General features: G+C 49.6%; 1 long non-coding RNA gene across 1 annotated transcript; it reads left to right on the forward strand.

Moving 5' to 3' along the window:
- The first annotated feature begins 5,924 nt into the window (after positions 1-5,924).
- On the forward strand, positions 5,925-9,577 carry LOC110357428 (uncharacterized). The gene is made up of 2 exons (XR_002411087.2): positions 5,925-6,047; positions 8,318-9,577. It is a non-coding gene; the product is annotated as an uncharacterized LOC110357428 (long non-coding RNA).
- Positions 9,578-20,233: the final 10,656 nt, after the last annotated feature.

Genomic DNA, 20,233 nt, shown 5'->3' on the forward strand with positions numbered 1-20,233 from the left:
ATCAGCGCTGCTGAAGAACAATCTGATGTGCAGAAGGAGAGTCCCTCAGGGACGCTGCGGTGCTGGTGGGATCTTGTGAAGTCTGAGCATCCTGCCAGCTGCAGGTGGGTTATAGACCCTGCCCTGCATCTGCGTGAGTTTTGTACGTTTAACAACCTGAGAGCTTCTGTTGGCGGCGCACTCATGTTTCTTCTGGAAAAAAAAACAGAGGGGAATCCTAGCATTTCCTATTGCATGTAACCGTCGGAATTCAACGTCGGAAAAAAAGTACCAGCTGTTTTTTCAGTTGTGCATGATGAAACAGTACGTGTGCACACTGCCAGTTTTCTTACGTGCAAAAATATCCATACCTCTGCCTCTCAGAGTCTATTTGTCAGAAGCAATTCTCAAAATCAAATAGCTGCTCAAGCCCCTGGAGTGCATACAAGCTGATCAGCAGGGAAAGGTAAATGTGTTCCTTTACCTGAGATGGAACTTTTGGACAGAGAGCAACACACAGACCACGTGATGTAATGCAAACACAAGGACAAGTTCTGGGTCTCTGGGTCTTCTCATGTGGCCCTGACATCAAACACTGATAAAACCTGTAGATTGCAGAGAAAAAAAAGCAGGTGATCCTGCACTGCGCCCTATAGTAACAGAATAACAGAGCTCGACAAAAAAACCATTAATTTTATATGTAACCTGTAGTCAAACAGTAATTTATTGACTCATTTCTAAAATGTCACGTGGTGTAAGGGAAGTGTATTTTGGAGGGAGAAGTCTCATCTAGAAATGAGTTGAACACACTCTTAAGTTAAGGCACAGTGAAGAAGTTTTAACCAGTCCTATTTCATTCTGCTGGCTTGAAGGAGAAGCTGAGCGTGCACCCAAAGGCCCGCGCAGGGACGGGATGGGACGGGACGGGGCCGCCGCTCCCCTGCCCTCGCACACGGGGACGGGGCTGAAGAGCCGATCGCTCACATCCCAGTGACCCAGCGCGTCAGTAAAACGTTTGTAGGATCGGATTCCCGCTGTAGCCGCCTTTGTAACTTTTTGGATGGAAAAATTACTGCTCCTCAAGACAGAGCTTTCATGGATTGCAAACTTAGACACCCCTCATTTAACTTATTTACACAGTTCTGAGGGCCCAAGCACGTATTTAGAAATGTGGCTCGTTGTGTGTAAAGTTTTCTATCTCTGATGCCACTATGGAGCCTTACAAAAATAAGAAGATTTACACAAAATCTAGACAGCTCACAACATATTGTGATTCCCAGCTGTGGAGCAAAAAGATCTACTAAGCAATTTTGCGATGGGGGAAGTTACGTGCTGTTACATAATAGAAAACTGTACGTCATATTTCATATGCAGGGATATATGCATGGATTAAAATGTCATGTTCTATATACAAATAAGAAACTTCATTGAAATACCAGTAATATTTAGCAAAAGTGGAAGCTTGTCTATGGAAAGTTATGGACTGAAACGAAGCAACGAAGTTGTAATATAACAAAAAACCTCCCGATGAGGAAGGCAAATCCCAAACCGCAGAGACTTGATCGTAGTAATTTGGGCAGGTATAATCCCTGATCGATGGGAGAAGGACGCGTAGTGTGTCTGCAGGTGTGTTTAATGAGAATAAACCCACCTAGAGAATCTGAAAGAGAAAATCCACGGCCAGCTGGACTTGCGTTCGAAACTCTGGTCTTCAAAGAATCGATTTGGACATGAAACAAACGCAAACCCCGTTACTGCACAAGTGAATACGCAAAGCATTTCTAATAGAGCAGCTCAGCTATTCTGTGAGCAAACGTGGCTCATTTAGTCACGCAAGTAACTGCCCTTTCAATTAGACAATTTACATCCAGATTTCAGGATTTAACGCACCTGAATCTGTAAAGAAACAGATGAAGAACTCCGTACTGTGAAGGGAGGAGTGCATTTAACTTCCCATGATGGTAATGAAAGTCGAAGCAACTCACAGAAGCAAAACCTATAGAAACCGCATAAAATCGCTGCATAGAAATGTCACTTCAGCCTGCTAGAAAATAAGTACTACACAAATAAGAAGGATTAGAAAGCTAAATGCAGGATTTAGCATCTTTACATAGCTACCAGACTAAGAAAATAAACGACAGAGCTTTCGTTCTGTACATTTTGTTTTAATAAACTTGTTTATAAGAAATTGTCAAAGAGCTCTTCAAAAGGCAGGTTTGAGACATCAGTATGCAGCAGTCCTTTGCAGCATAGCAGAGATACAGCAAATAGTACATTCTTTATCACAGCAATCAATATTATATTAAAAATATCAAAATCAGACACGAAGTCCATGCCATCGGTAAACATTGGTTTCTCATTTTACAGGTAGATTGGTTTTATTTAGGAGGGCTTAGTGTTCCATAAGCACATTTCACATAACAAAAATGCAGAGTAACACGGCTTATCTGTATCTTTTCTATATTAAATAGTTTTACAAATAAATAAATAGAAACTAAAAGGTGAATGCCAGTGTCAAATGTTTTACTAATACAATGACGAAAGTGTGAAAAATTTTGTACTAAAAACTCTATTATCAGTCATTTTTCATAGAGAAGTGCAAATACAGACTATTCAGAAAACTAAACTTGACTTAGATTTTTCATTAAAATGAGGAAAAATTTGACTAGTAATCTCAAAGTAGCTATTTTTATTCTGTCCTCACAAGAGGAAAATCATGTTAACTCTGCATATTTTCCAAGGGAATGCTTTAAAACAAAGACAATTTCGCAGCAAATGACAGGTCAGCCACAGTTCCATGAAAAATCCAAAGTGTGCAGAAGACAAATGGCGACAGATTTTTAAGGCTTGAACTCCGCAAAGATTTAGCAAAACCGTGGGAGCACTCACCGAAAACGTCACCACCTCTGCGGGATCAGAATAACTCTGTACCTAATGATTCGAGTATTTTCTCTTAAACAGCCCTTTGAATTTTCTCGTTTCTTTTTAAGACAACTTGATCTCTCTGAGCATTTTCTTCCTAAAGTATAAAATATTACGTCTGAAAGACTCCAGACCTGCTTGTAAAATACTTTTTGGGCATTGATTTCATCCTGCTGTATAGTAGTTCTTCCTAAGACTTTCAGCTCTGCCCAGAGTTTTAATAAGTTAGATTTTATTAATCTGACCAAAATCTCTCCATGAGCATCTTTGGATAGTTTGTTTTGAAAAATACATTCCTGTTTCATAAAGATACATCCCCCTTAGTTGTTTCTAGCGTTAATTTCTTTTATTTTATGCATCTGGGTAGTTCAGCACAACTCACTGCGCTTTCTCCAGCAGGGAAAAGCTCAGACAATCGTTCTGGTTCTTGAAGGAAAGAGAAGTGGAGGAGACAGTCCAAGGCAATTCTTGAACACAGTTATTAGAGAATCAGTAACCAAGCTGAGATAGAACAGAATTGTCTGTAACACCGACAAGAAAAGAGCAACGAAGGAAACAGAAATATCTTCTCAGCGTGATTCCATTACAGAAAAAAGTACCCAGGTTTCTGTGTATTTGGTACAAGCAAACAGTGAGCTAGAAAATTTCACAATAAATTCTGAATGTGATTTTTGGGGAAAATACTTTTTCTTTGTATCTCTGTGCATCTCGCTTAGTTTCCATAAGGGTCCTGTCCTGTCCTCCTGACCTGGAACAAAACCTTCCCCCAGTCAGCAACGTGTTTTACAAGCGCCACCTTACAATCTATAAATCACGGGTGTTTGAAAAGGCCGTCAGCACAGCGCAGAACTCGCTGCCCAGCTAACACGCACACGAAGGCTTCAGCAAGACAACACCCTTTCAAATATTAAAGAAACATTACGGCGCTTCTTTCTTTGACCATCACTTTTTTTAGCAACTGATGTGTTTGCAGACCCCAAGACTCCCTTCCAAGATACACAAAAATACAAGTCAAAGGTCAGCAGGAGGATGTAAAAATACCATTTAATCTTATCTGTGTAACACTTCATGTAGACTTATTTCACCATTTTCAGGCTCTCTTTGTTGAAAGACTAATTTATTTCTGACCTGCCAGAAAAGAGATAATCAATTTGCAGCGTGCGTTGAGTAAAAGCTGCTACGCTTTCACATAACTTTATTAATATTTAAGGTTTTAATAACTTAGGATACTCTTCATATTAAATAATTTAAAAAATAAACGCAAAGCATTTCTTTTTTTTTTTAATGTAAAAAAGAAAGTTTTCTAGTACTGCGCCACATTTCACCCTTGTTTGCTACAAGTTTTTAAAAGTTTTGTTTTACAGAGTCAGACATGAATTGTCTTTAATTTGGGAATGTTTTCTATCCTGCTGTGTCTATATGAGTTGCTGGGGCACTCCTATATTTTTCAATTGTGTCAATTCACTGTTCCATTTCCACAGGGGCATTGATAACAAATCCACACACCCACGCTAAATTATTGACTTTAATGTTGAGCATTTTGCTCTCTTTTAGCATTTGCAGCTCGAGACTTCAGAAAGGTACTTTGCCTAACCAAAAGAAAATCTAAATTTCAAATTTTACCGTGTCCTCCATTACACAAAATCTCCCTGCAGCTCCAGTCAGTAAATTCAGTATCTACACGAGACGCTACAACATAAAGTTTGCAAAAGACAACTCGCCCGAGCGTTTCCACTGATAATGAAGAAAACAAATTGCAGTTTCTGGAACAAATAATGGAAGAGCCTCGGCAGTGGATCTGCCCGAGAGCCCTCCCGTCTCGCTGGCCGAGCACTTTGAGATGGTGGCTTTGTTTTAGGCCTCACACACAGGGAGGAAAGCAAAGGAGCTGGGAGCTCGGCACAACTCGCCCTTCAAACCTGAAAGGACTTGGCCGGAGAATTTTAAGAAATAAATTAAACAGAAGTAAACACAGGCGGGGGGAAAAAAGCCCCTTTCTTGTTGTGTAACGAACGTAATACTGATAGATTACTCCCTCGTTTCCATGGGGACCTTTTTGTTCTAACTTCAGATACCAATGATTAGGGTTAAATGAGGCACCTTGTATATTTTTGCCGCGTGGAGTGGCCGAGGGAGAAGTGGGGCCAAACTGTTCATTATCGATTGATTTTTTTTTTTTTAAAGATGATTACTTCTAATCCTTAAGGAACCGCGACTGCTGGCAGGGCACAATTAGCACATTTTTAGCATTCCTGCGAGGGCCGCCCGCCAAGGCCGCCCGACCGCGCTCCCCCAGCCCGGCCGCCCCGCTAGGGCGAGTGTCAGGGCCGAGGGTCCCCAACGCCTCCCGGTCTCTATCGAGACCCCTCGGGGTGGGCTGAGGTGCCATGAGACCCCTCGGGGTGCACGGCGGGGGTTCAGGTGTGGGAAGGACACGGCGGGAGGGAAACGGGAGCCGACCGCGGCCGGGTGGCACCGCAGGCCGGGCCTGCCACCGTGTAGGCCACGCTAGGCCGGGCCAGCCAAACCGCCACATCGCCTCACGGCTTTTTCACCCCAAAACACCCTCAAGGTTCCACGCAGCGCCGCACTGGGGGGGTCTTGAGTGGCCACGGCCACGCAGGGCCCGTGCGGGGCTGCGCGGGTGCTACGCTGGTCTGTGTTTTACACGAGGGGAAGGAAGCGGGGCCGGCGCTGCCCCCCGCCATGCCAGCGGCCCCTCGGGGCGCGGGGCCTCCCCCCAGCAGCGGTGCCGGGCGCGGGGCGGACACGACGCCCCCAAAAAGTCCCCGCTGTCCTGCCCCCCGGAGCCCCGCAGCCAGCCCGGTCCCCGGCCGTGCCGCGGGGCGCTGCCCGCCCCAGCCGCTCCCCGGGGTCTCCGGCCATCCCCGCTCTCCGGCGGGAGGCAGAGGAGCGGGGCGGCGGTGGCTGCCATTGGCCGCGGAGCCGCGGCTGCAGCTGCAGGACACAATTAATTATGCTAATGGCGTAGGGAGCGGATGTACTTTTTTCCCCCCTTTATTCCTCTCTCTTTTTTTGGCTGGTCGGTGCGGGAAGGAGACGCCCTGGGCTGGGATCACATGATATTGTCTTCGCGCCACTTTCGTAAAACCCTTTTTATTCCAGGGCTTTGCTCGGGCTCAAAGGTAACGTGTTTATCTTTCCATTTTCTCTCTCTTTCCTTCGCGCTTCTTTTTTCTTTCTCTTCCCCAAGGCCGGCGCTGCCCCGGGGCTGCTCCCCGCCTTTGCACGCTTTTTATTGTTTTATCGCCTTTATTTTTTTCTTTTTAATTTTTTGTTCGCTTTTTCCTTCCCCCGCTCTCTCGCCGCTCCCGCCAGCTGCCGGGCTGCGCCGCAATCTCTGCCGGGCGGCACGGATTGCCCGGGGCGGGGGTGCTGCACACCGGGGGCAGCCCCGACCCCATCCCGGGGGGGGCGGCAGCTCCTTGCGGGGCGCGGGCGGCCGCCACCCACCTGTAGGAGTGCGCGGGGCTCGCCCTGCCTCCCGCGTGGGCCCGCGGCTCCCGCGCTGCAGCCCCTCCGCATCGCATCGCGCCGCGCCCGGCCCGGCCCCCCCGCACCCCGCAGCGGCTGCTGCCCCCGCCGCCCCGCGCCCATGGCCGGCGGTTCCCGCGGCACCAACAATGGACGTGGCCGCGGCGGGAGGCCGGAACGTGGGGCTCCCCGGGCGGCCGCGGTGCTGCGGGGCATGGGAGAAGGAAAGGGGGTCCCCATGCTGCCCCCCCCCGCCTCGCCACCCCGTCCCGTGCCCGCCCTGGGGGGGTCCCGCGCCGCCCCCGCGCGGCCGGTGCGTGGGGGGAGGGGGGGGGGGCGCGAGCGTAGCGAGCACATGGCGGCGGGCGCTGCCGGGCGCATGCGCTCCGCGCGGGGCGCGCTGGGGCCTGTAGTGCGGGGCGGGCCGCGAGGCGGCGGGCGGGCGGGTGGGTGCGCGCGCGCTCGCCCGCCGGCGCGCGGAGGGGGCGGGCGGGAGCCGGACCACGCGCTCGGCGGAGCCGCCGTCCGTGTGCCGCGCGCTCGGCGCCCGCCGGGCCCCTGGCGCGTGAGGCAAGACCGGGGGGAGGGCGGGAGGGGAGAGGGGTCGGGGCGGCGCGCGGGGAGCGGCGGCGGGAGGCAGCCGGGCTGCCCCGTCGGGCCGGGACAAAGGGGCCGCCCGCCGCCGCGCGGAGCCGCCCTCGGCGCAACTTAGCGCGGGGCTCGCTGCTCCCCTTTCCCCGGGGGCGCGGGGGGGGCCGGGTCCCTCCCGGTGGCGGGGCGGCGGGGCTGTGGGGGCGGGCGGGAGGCTTGGCGCGTTTTTGGGGCTTTGAATGGAGGACTGCATTTCCCACCGTGCTTTGTTCCTGCGCTTTAATCGCCGCGGCGGCAGCGCGCGCCCCCCGGACGGGGCGGGTAGCACGTGGCGGAGCGGCCCCGCAGCCCCTCGCGGGGAAGGGGGGCGAGCCCGGGCCGGGGCGGGGGGGCGCGGGGTGCCGGGCCGCTCCGAGCCCGCTCCGAACCTGCCGGTGTCCCCGGGGATGCTCCGGTTGCAGCCCCGGCGAGGCGGGGAGAGCGCCCTGCACGTGGCGAGCGCGGCCGAGCCGTCCCCCCGCCCGCCCCCGCGAGCAGATGGTCAGTGCAGGGGAGATAACGGCGGCCGCGCCGCCCCGGGGGGAGATAAAGCCTCACCCCGCGCTGAGCCCCGCGCCGCGAACACCCGGAGCGGCTCAACTTTTGTAATAGCCACTTGGGGGGGGTCTGCTCCCCCCTCCCCGAGCATCTGCTCTCCCTGGGCATCCCCGGCAAAAGCCTTCCCTCCTCCGCAGGTTTGTAACACTGGGGCTTGACAGCGTGCCTCCGGAGGGAAACTTAATTTTGGTTTTATATCTGTGTGTATATATATATATATATATATATTCCCCTCCCTTCCTACAAGAGTCTGTCGCTTTTGTGCTGCTCTGCAGTTAACCGCATCATCTGGAGTACAGATACTCCATTATCTGGTGCGGAGGGTGCGGGATCATGTGTCAGAACTTTTCTTACGCTGCTTGTGGTGGGGGGGAAATGTTTGGTGGTTGGTGATGCAAGATACTCGGTGAAGCTCCGGGAGAGAGGTCAAGTGAAGTGTCTCACGTGCTGTAGTAATGCATCAAAGGCACGGGAGCAGGAAACTGGGATGTTTTGATACCTATTACGGTGCTTTTTAACTACCAATTAAAAACTCTGGAGGAAGCCGTTTTCACCTTAATTAGACTGAAAATTAGCTGCAAACTCTTACTTGTTTGGTGCACTCTCAAACTGCCTTCTCAAAACTCTGAAGCTTTTCCTGCCTCTAGACTTTAATAAGGAAATCTCTGCTAAATAGAGTAGCAAATCCATATCTGTGCTATGCAACATTAATATTGCTCTTTTCTTTTGGCAGGTACTGTTGGCTCCTGCGCTTCAGTCAAGACACTTCTGCCATGCTTTAGCTGCTCTGCAACAAGGAGACCTTTTAAGTGGAAAAGTTTGGTGATGGGCCTTGAGTTGTGCAAAAGTGCTTACAGTGCAGGTAGAGTTTAGGATCTACTGCAGTATAAGCACTTCTGGCATTACTGTGGCGATTTAGTGACGGTGGTGGGTCACGAACACAACCAGGATTGTTGTTTTGCTGTGTTGGAGCTGCCTTACAAATGGTTCTTGTGTTAAGGTGCATCTAGTGCAGTTAGTGAAGTAGCGTAGAATCTACTGCCCTAAATGCTCCTTCTGGCACAAGCTGCTGCCTGCACGTCCAAAAAGAAAGACCATGCATCCATCTGGCTTTAGCTCAGCGATTATAACTTTAGTTAAGGCGTTTTTTCGTTGAAGGCAATTTCTCGGGAAGTAGTTTTGTCCTAGCAGTATCAAAGTGCTCATAGTGCAGGTAGCTTTGAATTGAACCTACTGTAATGTGGGCACTTATAGTACTGCTAGATAAAGTGCATCCCAGCTAGTGACAGTTTCTGGAGAAGACAGTGCTAATTACAGTCAGTTTTGCAGGTTTGCATCCCAGCTTACTAAAATTGCTGTGCAAATCCATGCAAAACTGACTGTGGTGGTGGTGAATCTGTGGTGAATAATGGGTTTTGAAGTGCCTTTTCCCCCCTGCCCCTTTTTCCATGGAAGATCTCAAGATGCCTTGCGCTGGTTTCTCCATGGGTGGGGATTTGTTGCATTACTTGTAGCTGTATGTAGAGTATTGCACTTGTCCCGGCCTGTGGAGGAAATGAGGACTTGTCTTCAGGCTGCGCTGCCCCGAATTTGCCAGTATGGTAAGCTTTGTTTTGCTGTTGTCGGGTGGATCACGATGCAATTTTGATTAGTTTAGTAGGAGAAAAATTGCACGGTATCCATCTGTAAACCGCAAGACCTTCATCGCTGACAACTTAGCTTTTGTCAGTAACCAGTTCTCACAGCAGAGCCTGCAGTGTGTGTACAACAGCTTGTTGGTGACTCCGCAGCTTGAAGGGATGGGAAGAAAGAAAAGTTCTCCAGATACTAAGGTTTGTCTGCCATTTAAAAAGACAAAAAAAAACCAAACCAAAACAAATCCCAACACCTGGAAGAGTTGCAGTGGTCCAAGGAAGGACATTTTGGGAGTTTGTTTCTGTAATAACATGTAAGTGACTGGTGGACATACCAATAAAAAGATTTTAAAATAAAACTTGTGTTTAATAACGTATCTTGCTAAAGTGTGGTTGTGGTAGACAAGTGAAAATAAGGGGGACCCTTTTTTGCTGGCTTGTGGGTTACAGCCTTGTCTTGCCTCCTCCCCCTTTGATTTCGAAGGGGGTAGATCTGCTACAAACCTCCTCTTGCTGCTGCTACTTGGAAGGATGCTCTGTGGGGAAGGGGGGGTGTTTCTCCCCCAGGCCAGGAGAAGGACGTCCTCCAGTGATAGTGTTCAGTGTTTGCCCTCCAGCAATAGTCCTGCTCGTTCTGTTTGTTGTTTTTTTCTTCTTTGACTTGGTGAGCATTGGAGTTGGGAGTGGAGCTGGAGCTCCTCTTGAGCTGCCACCCCTGGGAGTGGGGACACCTGGCTTTGTCCCAGCTTCAGGGGCTGGCAGAACAGTGTGACCTGCTCTGCTGTGGGAGCAGGGGCTGGAGCTGAGGCTCCGCTGCACGAGCTGAACGTAGCAGCCCAAAATTTTGCGCTCTGTTTGATATCGATGCTGGGAGAGTCTTTGACCGAGTGACCGATGGGGTCAGGTGGTGGAGGGAGCTGAACCCGAGCTGTGTTGTGGGTGGGCAAGCCATGGTGTACCTGGGAGAGCTGTGTGGAGACGGCTGCTGTGTTGCTGTAGTGTGTAAAATGGTTTTTGGGTGGCCTGCCCCCAAAGGGGAATCCCTGAGTGTCTTGTGGAGAGGGTTGTTTGGATGCTCAGACTTCAGCTGTTTTTACTTCTGCCCTCTTAAAACCGAATGGTTACATGCATGTTAGGTGGCAGAGCTGTTCGGAGACTTGCTCCAGAACCAAAGCTTGCACTCGCTGCAGTTGCCTCAGTACAAATAGATGTGGTTCGGTTAAGTGGGCAGCACCAGTGACTTTGCACCACCCTTCTTCCCCCAACTGAAATATTTTGAGGCTTGAACGGATCATTTTTGCTGGTCTGTCTTAGAGTAGTGGCCAATGCAGCTGGGCCGATACCACAGTGGGTGCCTGATGCAGTCCTGTCCCCGGGGTCCTGTGCCCAGACCTGTTTCGGAAAGTGGTTGTGCATGGCAGGGAAGAAAATACACCAAGCAGGGTAGTCCTGGCTTAGTTCAAGCGCATCTGCAGAGCTCCTGTGAGAACTTCCCTGCAGCTGGTGGCTCTGGGTGATTTTTCTACCCCAGAATCTAATCTGAGTTGTAATCTCACTTGTGCTTTGGAGAGCTGTAATCTGGACTTCAAATCCATGTGCAAACAAAATGGAAATACGTTGCCCAAGTGTAGAGCCCTTCGGGCCTCACCACTTGTTGACAGTGAGACAAAATGGGTTGCAGTATGTGCTAACTGCGATTTACTGTGGTGCGTTGTACTCCAAGTGGAAGGCATCAGGCTGTGTTAAATGGGGAACGAAACCCAAGTTTGCTACTGTGTTAACATGTTCTTGGGAGATGCTCCAAGCCTGGAGCTGATACTGGAGCTGTACCCAGCTCTTGTGTGGGGTCTTATAGGTGGTTTTCCTTGTGTGAACCAAGCCTGTGTTGGTGGGGCTGGTGCTGGAGGGGATTTGGTGCTGCTGGCAGGTGTGCTCAGCACAGCTGGTGTTTGGTGCAGCATGGTGCTGGTGTGGTTGTCCCAGGACATCTTGCTAGCAAGGGCTTCTGAGCACTGTGGTAGGGCCAGAGCTTGAGGTGGGCACCCGAAACCATCCCACCCAGCCGAGCTGCTGGCAGGTGACTGATGGTCTCAGCGGTAAACAGGGTGCGTGTTCGAGTTACCAGGGCGAGAGGGATTGCTTGATCCTGTGAGTGAAAGCTAGCTATTAACAGCATAGGTGTTTGCTGTGCTGCTGAGTATCTACAGTCTGTTCTGAGTGACAAGCCTGCGCCTTGCAGTTTGGGTGGTTTGCGTGGAATTTACTGACACTGCTCAACACTGAAATTTGGGAGTGAGCTGAGTGTTCCTGCAGTTGTAAACTGGCTCTGCCATCAAGAGGAGTAGAATCCTCCGCTCTCTTGGGAGCAGCTTCTGTAGACCAGTGCCCTGTGTGTGCTTCCTACACCTATAGTAGTTTGGCACAGCGTGGGCAGGTGGTGCATCGCCAGGACTTAGGCACTGTTTTTCTCCAGGGCGCTGGTGAAATGGTGATGAGGGGTTAACCTGAGGGATGTCGGCATTGCAGGATTTGGCAGTGAAACGTGCTCTGTTCCTGCCTTAGTGCATCTCTGAGGCTGGTGAGGAGAAGTATGATGTGATTAGAGGCTGCAGGGGCTTCACATGAATGCAGAGTGTTAGCTCTGAGCTCTCATTCACTGGGCATCTCCCACCAAGGTGTCTGTCCCGTCTCTGAGCTCTGTTGGACTCTCCTCTCACACGTGGGGGTAAACTACTAGTGTGCATGCATTACAGAATCCCACCCAGCCTTGTGTCAAACCTACAGCCGGTTTTACGCTGCCCAGGTCCCCATGTCATGGCTTACGTTTTCACAGATTTAAAAATGCTGACCCTGAATTTTGAAGTAACAAATAATCTGTCTTTATACTAGTAGCACTGTGTGGAATTGCCTTGTTTTAAGCCCAGAACATCACTTCTGGAGATTTTTCAGGAGGTGCCCTTTCCAACATTTTGGGTGCCCCGTATAACCAGGTAGAGCCCCACGAGGCCAAAAAAAAGCTCAGAAAAAAAAATGCAAACAAACCCAACCCAAGGCAAACCAACCCAAGAATGGTGATTTTGTGTGTTTTGGACATGTGGGCTCCGTGAAGGTGGATGCGGAGCTGGGGTGGGCAGAGCTCGGCGGTGGGGTACCCGTCTGTGGAGGGGGCTGTGCTTTGGGAGCTGCGGAGTTTGTCTCCAACTCCCTGCAAGGGGGGAATCCACAGGGTATTTTGCTTTTCTGATGTACCTTTTGACTTACCCTGCCCCTGCCCTTGGAGGAGCTGGAGCCAGGCGATCCCCCGTCTGTCTGGGGATCCCCTCTGCAGCCCCGGGGCTGCAGGGCTGGGTGTTTGGACGCTGCGTTAATGCTTTGCTGGAGGAAAGGGGTGAAATCTGGGCTGCGCGTGTGCTGCGGCCGTCACGGTGCCGGTGCGGGGTTTGCTGTGCTGCTTTTTGAACAAGAGGGTTTTTTAATGCAATCCATGGGAAGTGTCGCAGCCGTGCGGCTGTTGCACATCGGTGCCGAGGGGCTGAGGCTGTTCCAGGAGCTGTCGCAGGGGCTATTTCTGGGAGTGGGACGTCAGAAAGGAGTCGGCACCGGTAATTTTTTACTGGAAGTATATAAATAGGTACGAGCACACGCAGATGTGAGGGCTTCTTGTGGACAGAGACAACTCTCGTTCTGGAAACTTCAGAGGACTTCTAACATCGGAGTGCCTGGGCTATTTTTATGGAGTGGGAATATTTCGTATTATTTCAGTCTCCTTCCTGCCACGCAACACTTTGTGTTATTTAATCAGCTTGTGGTTATTCCCAGCTGTAATCAGTGTTTATCTCACGGAGCATCCAGTGGGCACTTTCCTTTTCTCTTAGAGGCAGCTGGTTAAAATAATTCTTAATTCTTCTGAACTGTCATTTCTTTTTTAAGTATTTTCTGCTGTTGATGGTATTCAGGGTGGTGTGCTTTGGTGGTGTTCTTTTTCTTTTTTAATAGCACGTTCATGTCTAATTCAATGCACTAAGCCCAGGTAAAGCATTTTTAACTGGTGTGTCTTTCACAGCACAGCCTGTGTGCTCGCCGCCCTTCATCTCCGGTTGCTCCCAAGTTACTTTGTCCAAAGTAATTACAGTCAGTGTCCATAAAATTCAGGTTTTGTTTCCACGTGTTAATAGGTTTAAATTATAGCTGACAGAAGGGTGTAAGTATTTCTAATTTGCTTATATTGGTCACTGAATGAAGCGTTGTCCAGATCCAAATCATCTCTCAACCTGGGCACACTGGCTGTAAAGGTGATTACAAATTGCATCCATCCGCAGCCTCCTCCCCAGCTGCACTTTGGTGTCAAATCCCCAGATACACCAGAATAACACATCTCATTCTCTTTGCCTTTTTTCATCTGCTTACTTATGCAAGTTACGGGACTTCTGTGGTCGGTGTTCCGGCTGCTGCAGCTGGATCAGAAGTCACCAGTTAGTTGGCTCATTACCTTTCCCATTGGAAGTGTCGCTTGTAAGGGTTGTGTTTCATTTGCCAAAGGATCGAAGGATTTTATCAGATGTAGGGAATTGTGGTGCTGAACTAAAGGGGAAATCACCAATGCTGGTTTTGCATGTAATTATATGTATATATACAATCGTATAGAAGAGGAAATGACCATTTTTTTACTCTGGTGATATGGAGCTGGACTAAAGTGATTTTTGTTGGGTTTTTTTAAAATGGAAATGGGCTCTTTGGTGCAAAGTTGCCATCCTTGTGCTGTTCTCTGCTGGTGGAGGGACCAAGCCCGGCTCCCCGGTAGGTACCCTGCAGCAATAGCACATGGCTGGCAGGATGGATTGGAAGCTTGAAAGAAGTAACAAATCTCCGGGGACTTCAAAGGCCACGTTTTGTCAGCCAGCCTGCCTGCCTGCCCAGAGCTTCATTGCAGCAATGAAAAGAAAATTAAGATCTTCCTGCCCTAAAAACACAGCCCCCTTCCCTCCTCTGAAGCTGGACCACTCCGTGTTCCTTAGCAGCAAAGCCCAAAGCGCTCGTTCCCGCACCCAGCAGTGGTGCAGATGCTCGTTAGTGCTTTAACAAATACAATTTTCAAAGTAGCACCAGGTTCTAGAAAGTCCCCTTGTATTAATGTTTAGTGGTCCGAGATGGGGGCTTAAATCTCTGGAAGTGGCTTGGAAAGTCGCAGCCCGTGCCCCTGTGTGTTGGTGATGGGTCTTCAGCTGCAAACTGGTGCTGCTCGTAGCTGAGTTTTCAGCTTTCTGGTGGGGATGTGGGAGGAACTGGGGACTGATGGGGAAGCCCAGTCCCAGGAGATGGGAGGTTTGTCCTGGCGATGCTCCCTGGGCGTCACTGTTTCCTTGAGGACGCTGCAGGATGAGGTGGCTTAATTCTTTCTTTTTTATTTTGTTTTCTTTTTTATTAAAAGTGGTCTTTTGTATTGACAGAAATTTTCTGGTTTGATGAAAAAAATCTGGATTTGCGTTGATATAGCGTAAAAAGGATACAGAAAGATGGGGAAAAAAATCGTAGTCTTCACTCTCTCTTTTGGCTTGTGCAAAACCCAGAATCATTGTTTAGCTCAAAGGAGCGATTTCTACTAATCCAAAATGTTTATGATGATGACAAAAAACGTATAAATCAGTCCTATAGCTGAGGAATGCTGCCTTTGAACATTATCCTTCAATCCAACAGCAGCATATAACACGGCTTAACTGATTAAAAATGTTTTAGTTCTTTTTATTATGATTATAGTGCAGAAAGGCATGCGAGATGGCTACTCACCTTCTGTCTTGTGGAGACTTCATGGCAAGTGCTTTATTTGCTGTAAAAACCGTGTTAAACTTATTTTCTTCGAAATGAAGCAGAGTTAGGGCTGTATCAGCAGAATGTGGTCCTTCCACCAAGCCTGCGTGTGAGCAGCGGGGACGGGAAGGAGCGTTGCTTGCCCTTGCCACCTACCTGTGCAGTTTTAATTACCGTATAGTTATTGTGCTGTAAATGCAGCAAAATGCCATTGCATTCACTCTGAGCGCTGCGTTGCCGCGGCTCTGCTGATGGGCCATTCCCGAGGCAGCAGTGTGGTAAACAGACCTGCTCAGAATTATTTTTATATACCAAAAATCTCTTTACCCAGTTAAGCCTCACTCTCCAGCTAAAACATGAGCCTGGCTTGTTTTAGGAGGTGATGACAAGGAGATAAAATGGAATTAGAGCCTCTGCTCCAGTGCGGGCAGGGCTGCAGTGCTGCCGTTGGTAGTTTCTCACTCGGGCAGTTTGTGTTGTGACGCTGACGCTCCAGCTGCTGGAAGGTTGTTGGTGCGGATGGGGATTAGCAGGTCTCCGAACTCCTCAGATGTGGACTTAGACCTGTGTGAGCATCCTGCTCTGTGGACTTAAACCTGCTCGTGTAGCTGTTCTGCCTGGGGTGCCCACGGAAAGCGTTGCCCATCGGACCCGCTGCTGCCGGAGACTGGGGTAGAACGTGAGTGTTATGGTGAAACTCCGCTGCTGCTGCTTTTTCAGGCTATAAAAAAAATACATGAGCGCCATCTAGACTGATGCCATTTATTGCATTTCCCCCCTGATTTTCTAACGGACTGTCACAGGTCAGTGTCCCAGTGGAGGCTGCGAAGCATCACAAGTGAGATGGGGGCAAGTTGTTGGTGCTAGGTTGTGCTGAATGGAATCAAGGAGCTTTGCAAACAGGAGCGTTAAATGAAGGAGTTTGGAAAAGGTGGGAAGGTGCCTCCCCCGTGGTTCCATGTCAGCCCTTGGTGCCCGGCCGGGCAGCAGCCTGTCCCTCAGCGTGGCTTGGAGTGACCGTGCAAGACTTTGGGGACCCTCCTGTCTTGGCAGGAGCTGGTCCTGGGGTTAGAAACTTCTCACTTGTGTTGGACAGGATTTGCCTCACTTCAGCTTCCCGCTGTGCCATCCTGTTCTGCTTTTCCGTGCTGTTAAAAAGCTCTTGGTGATCAGAACCGGGTCCACTTTGCTCGTGTCCCATCGGAAGCTGGGGGTGTTGGCACCGCAGGTGTGCAGCTGTCAGTGTGAGTGCAGGTACATTATATCAATGGGTTTTGGGTTCCTGCAAGCTCTGGATAGCAGCCACCGCGCTGGGTCCTGTTTGCATGTCAAGGGATCATGTCTGAGCTGTGAGCTGCAGCCATGTACCGGTGCTCATTTTGGGGCTGGCTATGGGCCATTTTGCTCCTGGCCCTGCAGCATCATCCGGTGCCTGTTGTTACTGTCCCGGCTGCCAAAATGCAGCTGGTGTGCTCTGCTCCTCAATACTGCAGCCTGGCCTGGCACCATGGCTGGTTTCTCAGTGCTGATTTGGAAGATTCATTCATATGACTGATTTTAAAAAGAATTGGTTGAGTGGGGAAGATATGGCTTCCTTGGATCTGTTACTGGGGCTGGTTTTACTTATTCTGGATCATGTTGATTCTGAGTAAAGCTTTTATTCCCTGTCATGATGGGACGAGAGAAAATGGCCTCAAGTTGTGCCAGGGGAAGTTTAGATTGGATATTAGGGAAAATTTCTTAATGGAAAGGGCTGTCAGGCATTGGAACAGGCTGCCCAGGGCAGTGGTGGAGTCACCATCCTGGAGGAGTATAAAAGACACGTAGGGACATGGTTTAGAGGTGGACTTGACAGTGTTAGGTTAATGACCAGACTTGATCTTAAAGGTCTTTTCCAACCAAAATGGTTCTATGATAAGCTGAGGCTGCTCCAAGAGGCTCTCCAGAACTCCCATACACGGTGTGAGCAGGATTGCCTTCCTGAGCCAAGCCTGCACCCTCACAGAAAGTGTTATCTCAGAGCTGTTCAAGAAAAACTACTTGTTGTTCTGCTTGTAAACTGAATGCAAAGGGGACTTTTCCTCATTTTAGATGCTGGAGCCACAGGGTTCTGCCTCTGCTGAGGGCTCGACTTGCCTTTGTGCAGCTTCTCCCTTGCCAGTGCTGTGGGACCAAGCTGGGACTTGGGGGACTCAGCTTAGTGGTGGGAGTGGGTGCTGCATCCCCAGTACTGTGCTGGGCACCCATGGGCTCCGTTGGGGCACTTGCCCATGGCTAGCTGGTAATTACCAAGGCAGCAAGAGAAGAGGGTGCTGCGCAGATGGGAAGGGAGATAGGCACAAAGGTGAGTGAGGAAAAGCTGTGAGAGATTTTTCTCCAAAGGGCTCCTGGCCCTGGTTCCTGTTCCCTGCCCCGGTGCATTTGCTGGACAGTTTTAGTCCAAAATCTTCAGCCTCCTGGTTTTCCATTCGCCACGTGAGGGCAGGCTGTTTCTAAATAAAATACAGCGAGAAATCCTCTCCAGCTCACACAGCCGATCATCTCCAGCACAAACCTCCCTCTTGCTGGGGATTGCTGGGCAGTGCAGCCCCCTCCAGTTTCCACCCCCCAGTCCAAGGGGCTGCGGTGGACGAGGACAAATGTGCCCATAGCCTGTGTGTGAGCAAAGTCCATCTGAACATTACAGTTTCCCAAGGGAACCGTTCCAGCGTTTGCTGCAACTATCTCACTGCTTCGTTATTCCCCTGGGCAAACTCCATTTACTCTAATGGCATTAGCTCTGCATAATAAATGTCTTTTCTCATCATGCTGCTGCGGTGCCAGCCGCAGGTTAGTGGCATTTTCTCGCCCTGGTACCCGCATCCCCCCCGAGTGCTGGGATGCTCTTGGCAGCATCGTGGTTCTATTGCCCAGCCCCATGGCGATTTACTGCCACAGTCTCATGCAGCTTCACGGCTGTGTAAGTTAACACAGCTTCCAGTGGTTTTAGAGAGGACAACTGACTGGAGTTAGTCTGATAGCTTTTAATGCTGCCTCTGACTCAAGTTTATTCCTCTCCTTAACTCCTTTTTTTTTTTTTTTTGAATGGAAATGTAGCAGCAAATACGCAGTGGGAATATACGGTTTTAAGAAAAAAACTAACGTGGATTTCTCTGTGTAGAAAACAATACTCATGGTTTTATGACTCATGGAGTTAAAACCAAAGCAAGGACACTTGGGGTGTCAAAGGGGGATGATGAAGGCTTTGTGGTGGGTGACCTGGGTGGGGGCAACCCCGTGAGTGGCTCCAGGGGAAGTCCTCTGAGATGTTCCTCTCCAAACCCCTCTTCAGTTGTGCTAACAAAACACTTCACTCTTGCAGGCAGAGTGAGCGGGCAGGCTGCGATTTATGCATCTGAGGAAATCCTCCTGCTCGCAGTCCTGTGTCAGAGTAGCAGATGTCTGTTAATGTGTTATTAGAAGTGACAGAACAAGAAGAAATGAGGGTAAAGCCCAAGCCCTATGGTGGAGCAATGTGATGGCAAATGTGGTGAGGAAAAGCCCACCAGGTATTGTTAATCTTAAAATGTCAGAAGTGTCATAGTGACTGCAATAAAACACAAGTCCCTAGCAGTTATCTTGAGAAGGATTCAGTCAGGAGATGTGATAGGAAACGCCCCTGGTGTGGCTGTGTCCTGCTCACCAAGGGCTCCAACAAATCTATTGCTTTTTGCAGGTTTTTCAGAACTTCACTTGGAAAACAAACAAACAAAAACCGCAAAAAAAACCCAAACAAAACAAAAGAAGGAACCCAGCGGTGGCTGCTGGTGGAATTGTCTGAGAAGATGTTGGTGTTGGGAGCCCTGGCCATCCTTTGCTGTGACTTTGTGCCATCCCGGGGCTGTGCCGCAGAGATGCAGGCACCATTGGTTTTAGATCAAAGTCTATTGTCCTGATCAACTCTTCCTGGATACGCTTCCTATTTACTTGCTCAAATAATTTTTCATGTCCTACTGTGTGAAACATTTGGGAGGGCACCTCAGCTCCATTTAAAGGTTTTATTAGTGTCTTCAATTTGGTTGAGCTATTGCAGCTCTGTGGGAGAAGTGTGTCTCTGGACACAGTTGTGTCATGGGTGGAGGATGGGGCAAACCCACAGCAACCTGCACTCCCACATCTCCCCGCTATTGCTCATCCTCACTTAATCTGAACTCCTTGAGCCTGGGTCTCTCTGTAGTTGTGCCAATGACACTGATGATGTGAACCAACTAAATCTGGGGATTGAGGCCGCTGGAGCTGGGGAGATGCTGGTGCCACTGGGGAGAGAGTGGCATTGCTGCTGTGCCCTGACCACTGACAACTTTCTGCTCTCCTCCTGCTTTTTTTAAAAAAAGCTGCCTTTTTTGTTTTTTTTTCCCCCCTCCATCCAGAGTAACATAAATAATTACTGCTGAACTGTTGGACTTCAGGACAGAAGGAGGCGGTTTCTTTGGTTGTTCACCATGAGTCAAAGTGTGGAGCAGCAGCCGGGGATGCAGGTGTTGAGTTTGTCCTCCTGCCAGGCCTGGATGCGGCCACTCAGCCCTGGTGGAGACTGAGAAGTTATTTATCTTTTAAAGTGATTGTTCTGCTCTGCTATCACACTCCCACAGATTTACAGGAGTAAACAGCTGATGGGTCATGGAGTTTAAGGATTTAATTTGGAAAAAACAGCCCCTCTGTGTGCTACTAATGAGGGGGAAAGAGAAGGTGATGTTCTGCGGGGTGTTATCAGCTGTTGAGATAAAGCCTTGAATCCATTTCTGGTCACATCCTGACATGTCCCTCGGTGGTCCTGGCACCTGGAGCAGGACCTGGCAAATGCTGCGTTATCCTTTGGCTGGTTTGTCACCAGTGACTGCTGGCGGGACTGGGGCTGGCCCAGGAAATTCTTCACTCTTTTTGGCTGCTAATTATAGTAATGAGTTAAAATATTAATAGCTCTTCAAATGAAGGCTCCCTCTGCCCCTGAATCCTGGCCGCCTCATCACCTAGAAAACGTGCAGCACTAATTTGAAAAATCATTATCACAGTGAATTGACTCCTCTGCAACATATGTAATCATGTACCAGCAAGCACAGAAATGAGCTGGTTGGAAGAAAAAGAGCCCCAGACTTGGTGGGTATTAGCACCTGGCTTACAGTTGGTATTGTAGCAGTCCCAGAATTTATGGTATAACAGCAACGACTCCA

The sequence above is a fragment of the Columba livia genome, chromosome 12, assembly GCF_036013475.1.
Source record: "Columba livia isolate bColLiv1 breed racing homer chromosome 12, bColLiv1.pat.W.v2, whole genome shotgun sequence".
Lineage (NCBI taxonomy): Eukaryota > Metazoa > Chordata > Aves > Columbiformes > Columbidae > Columba > Columba livia.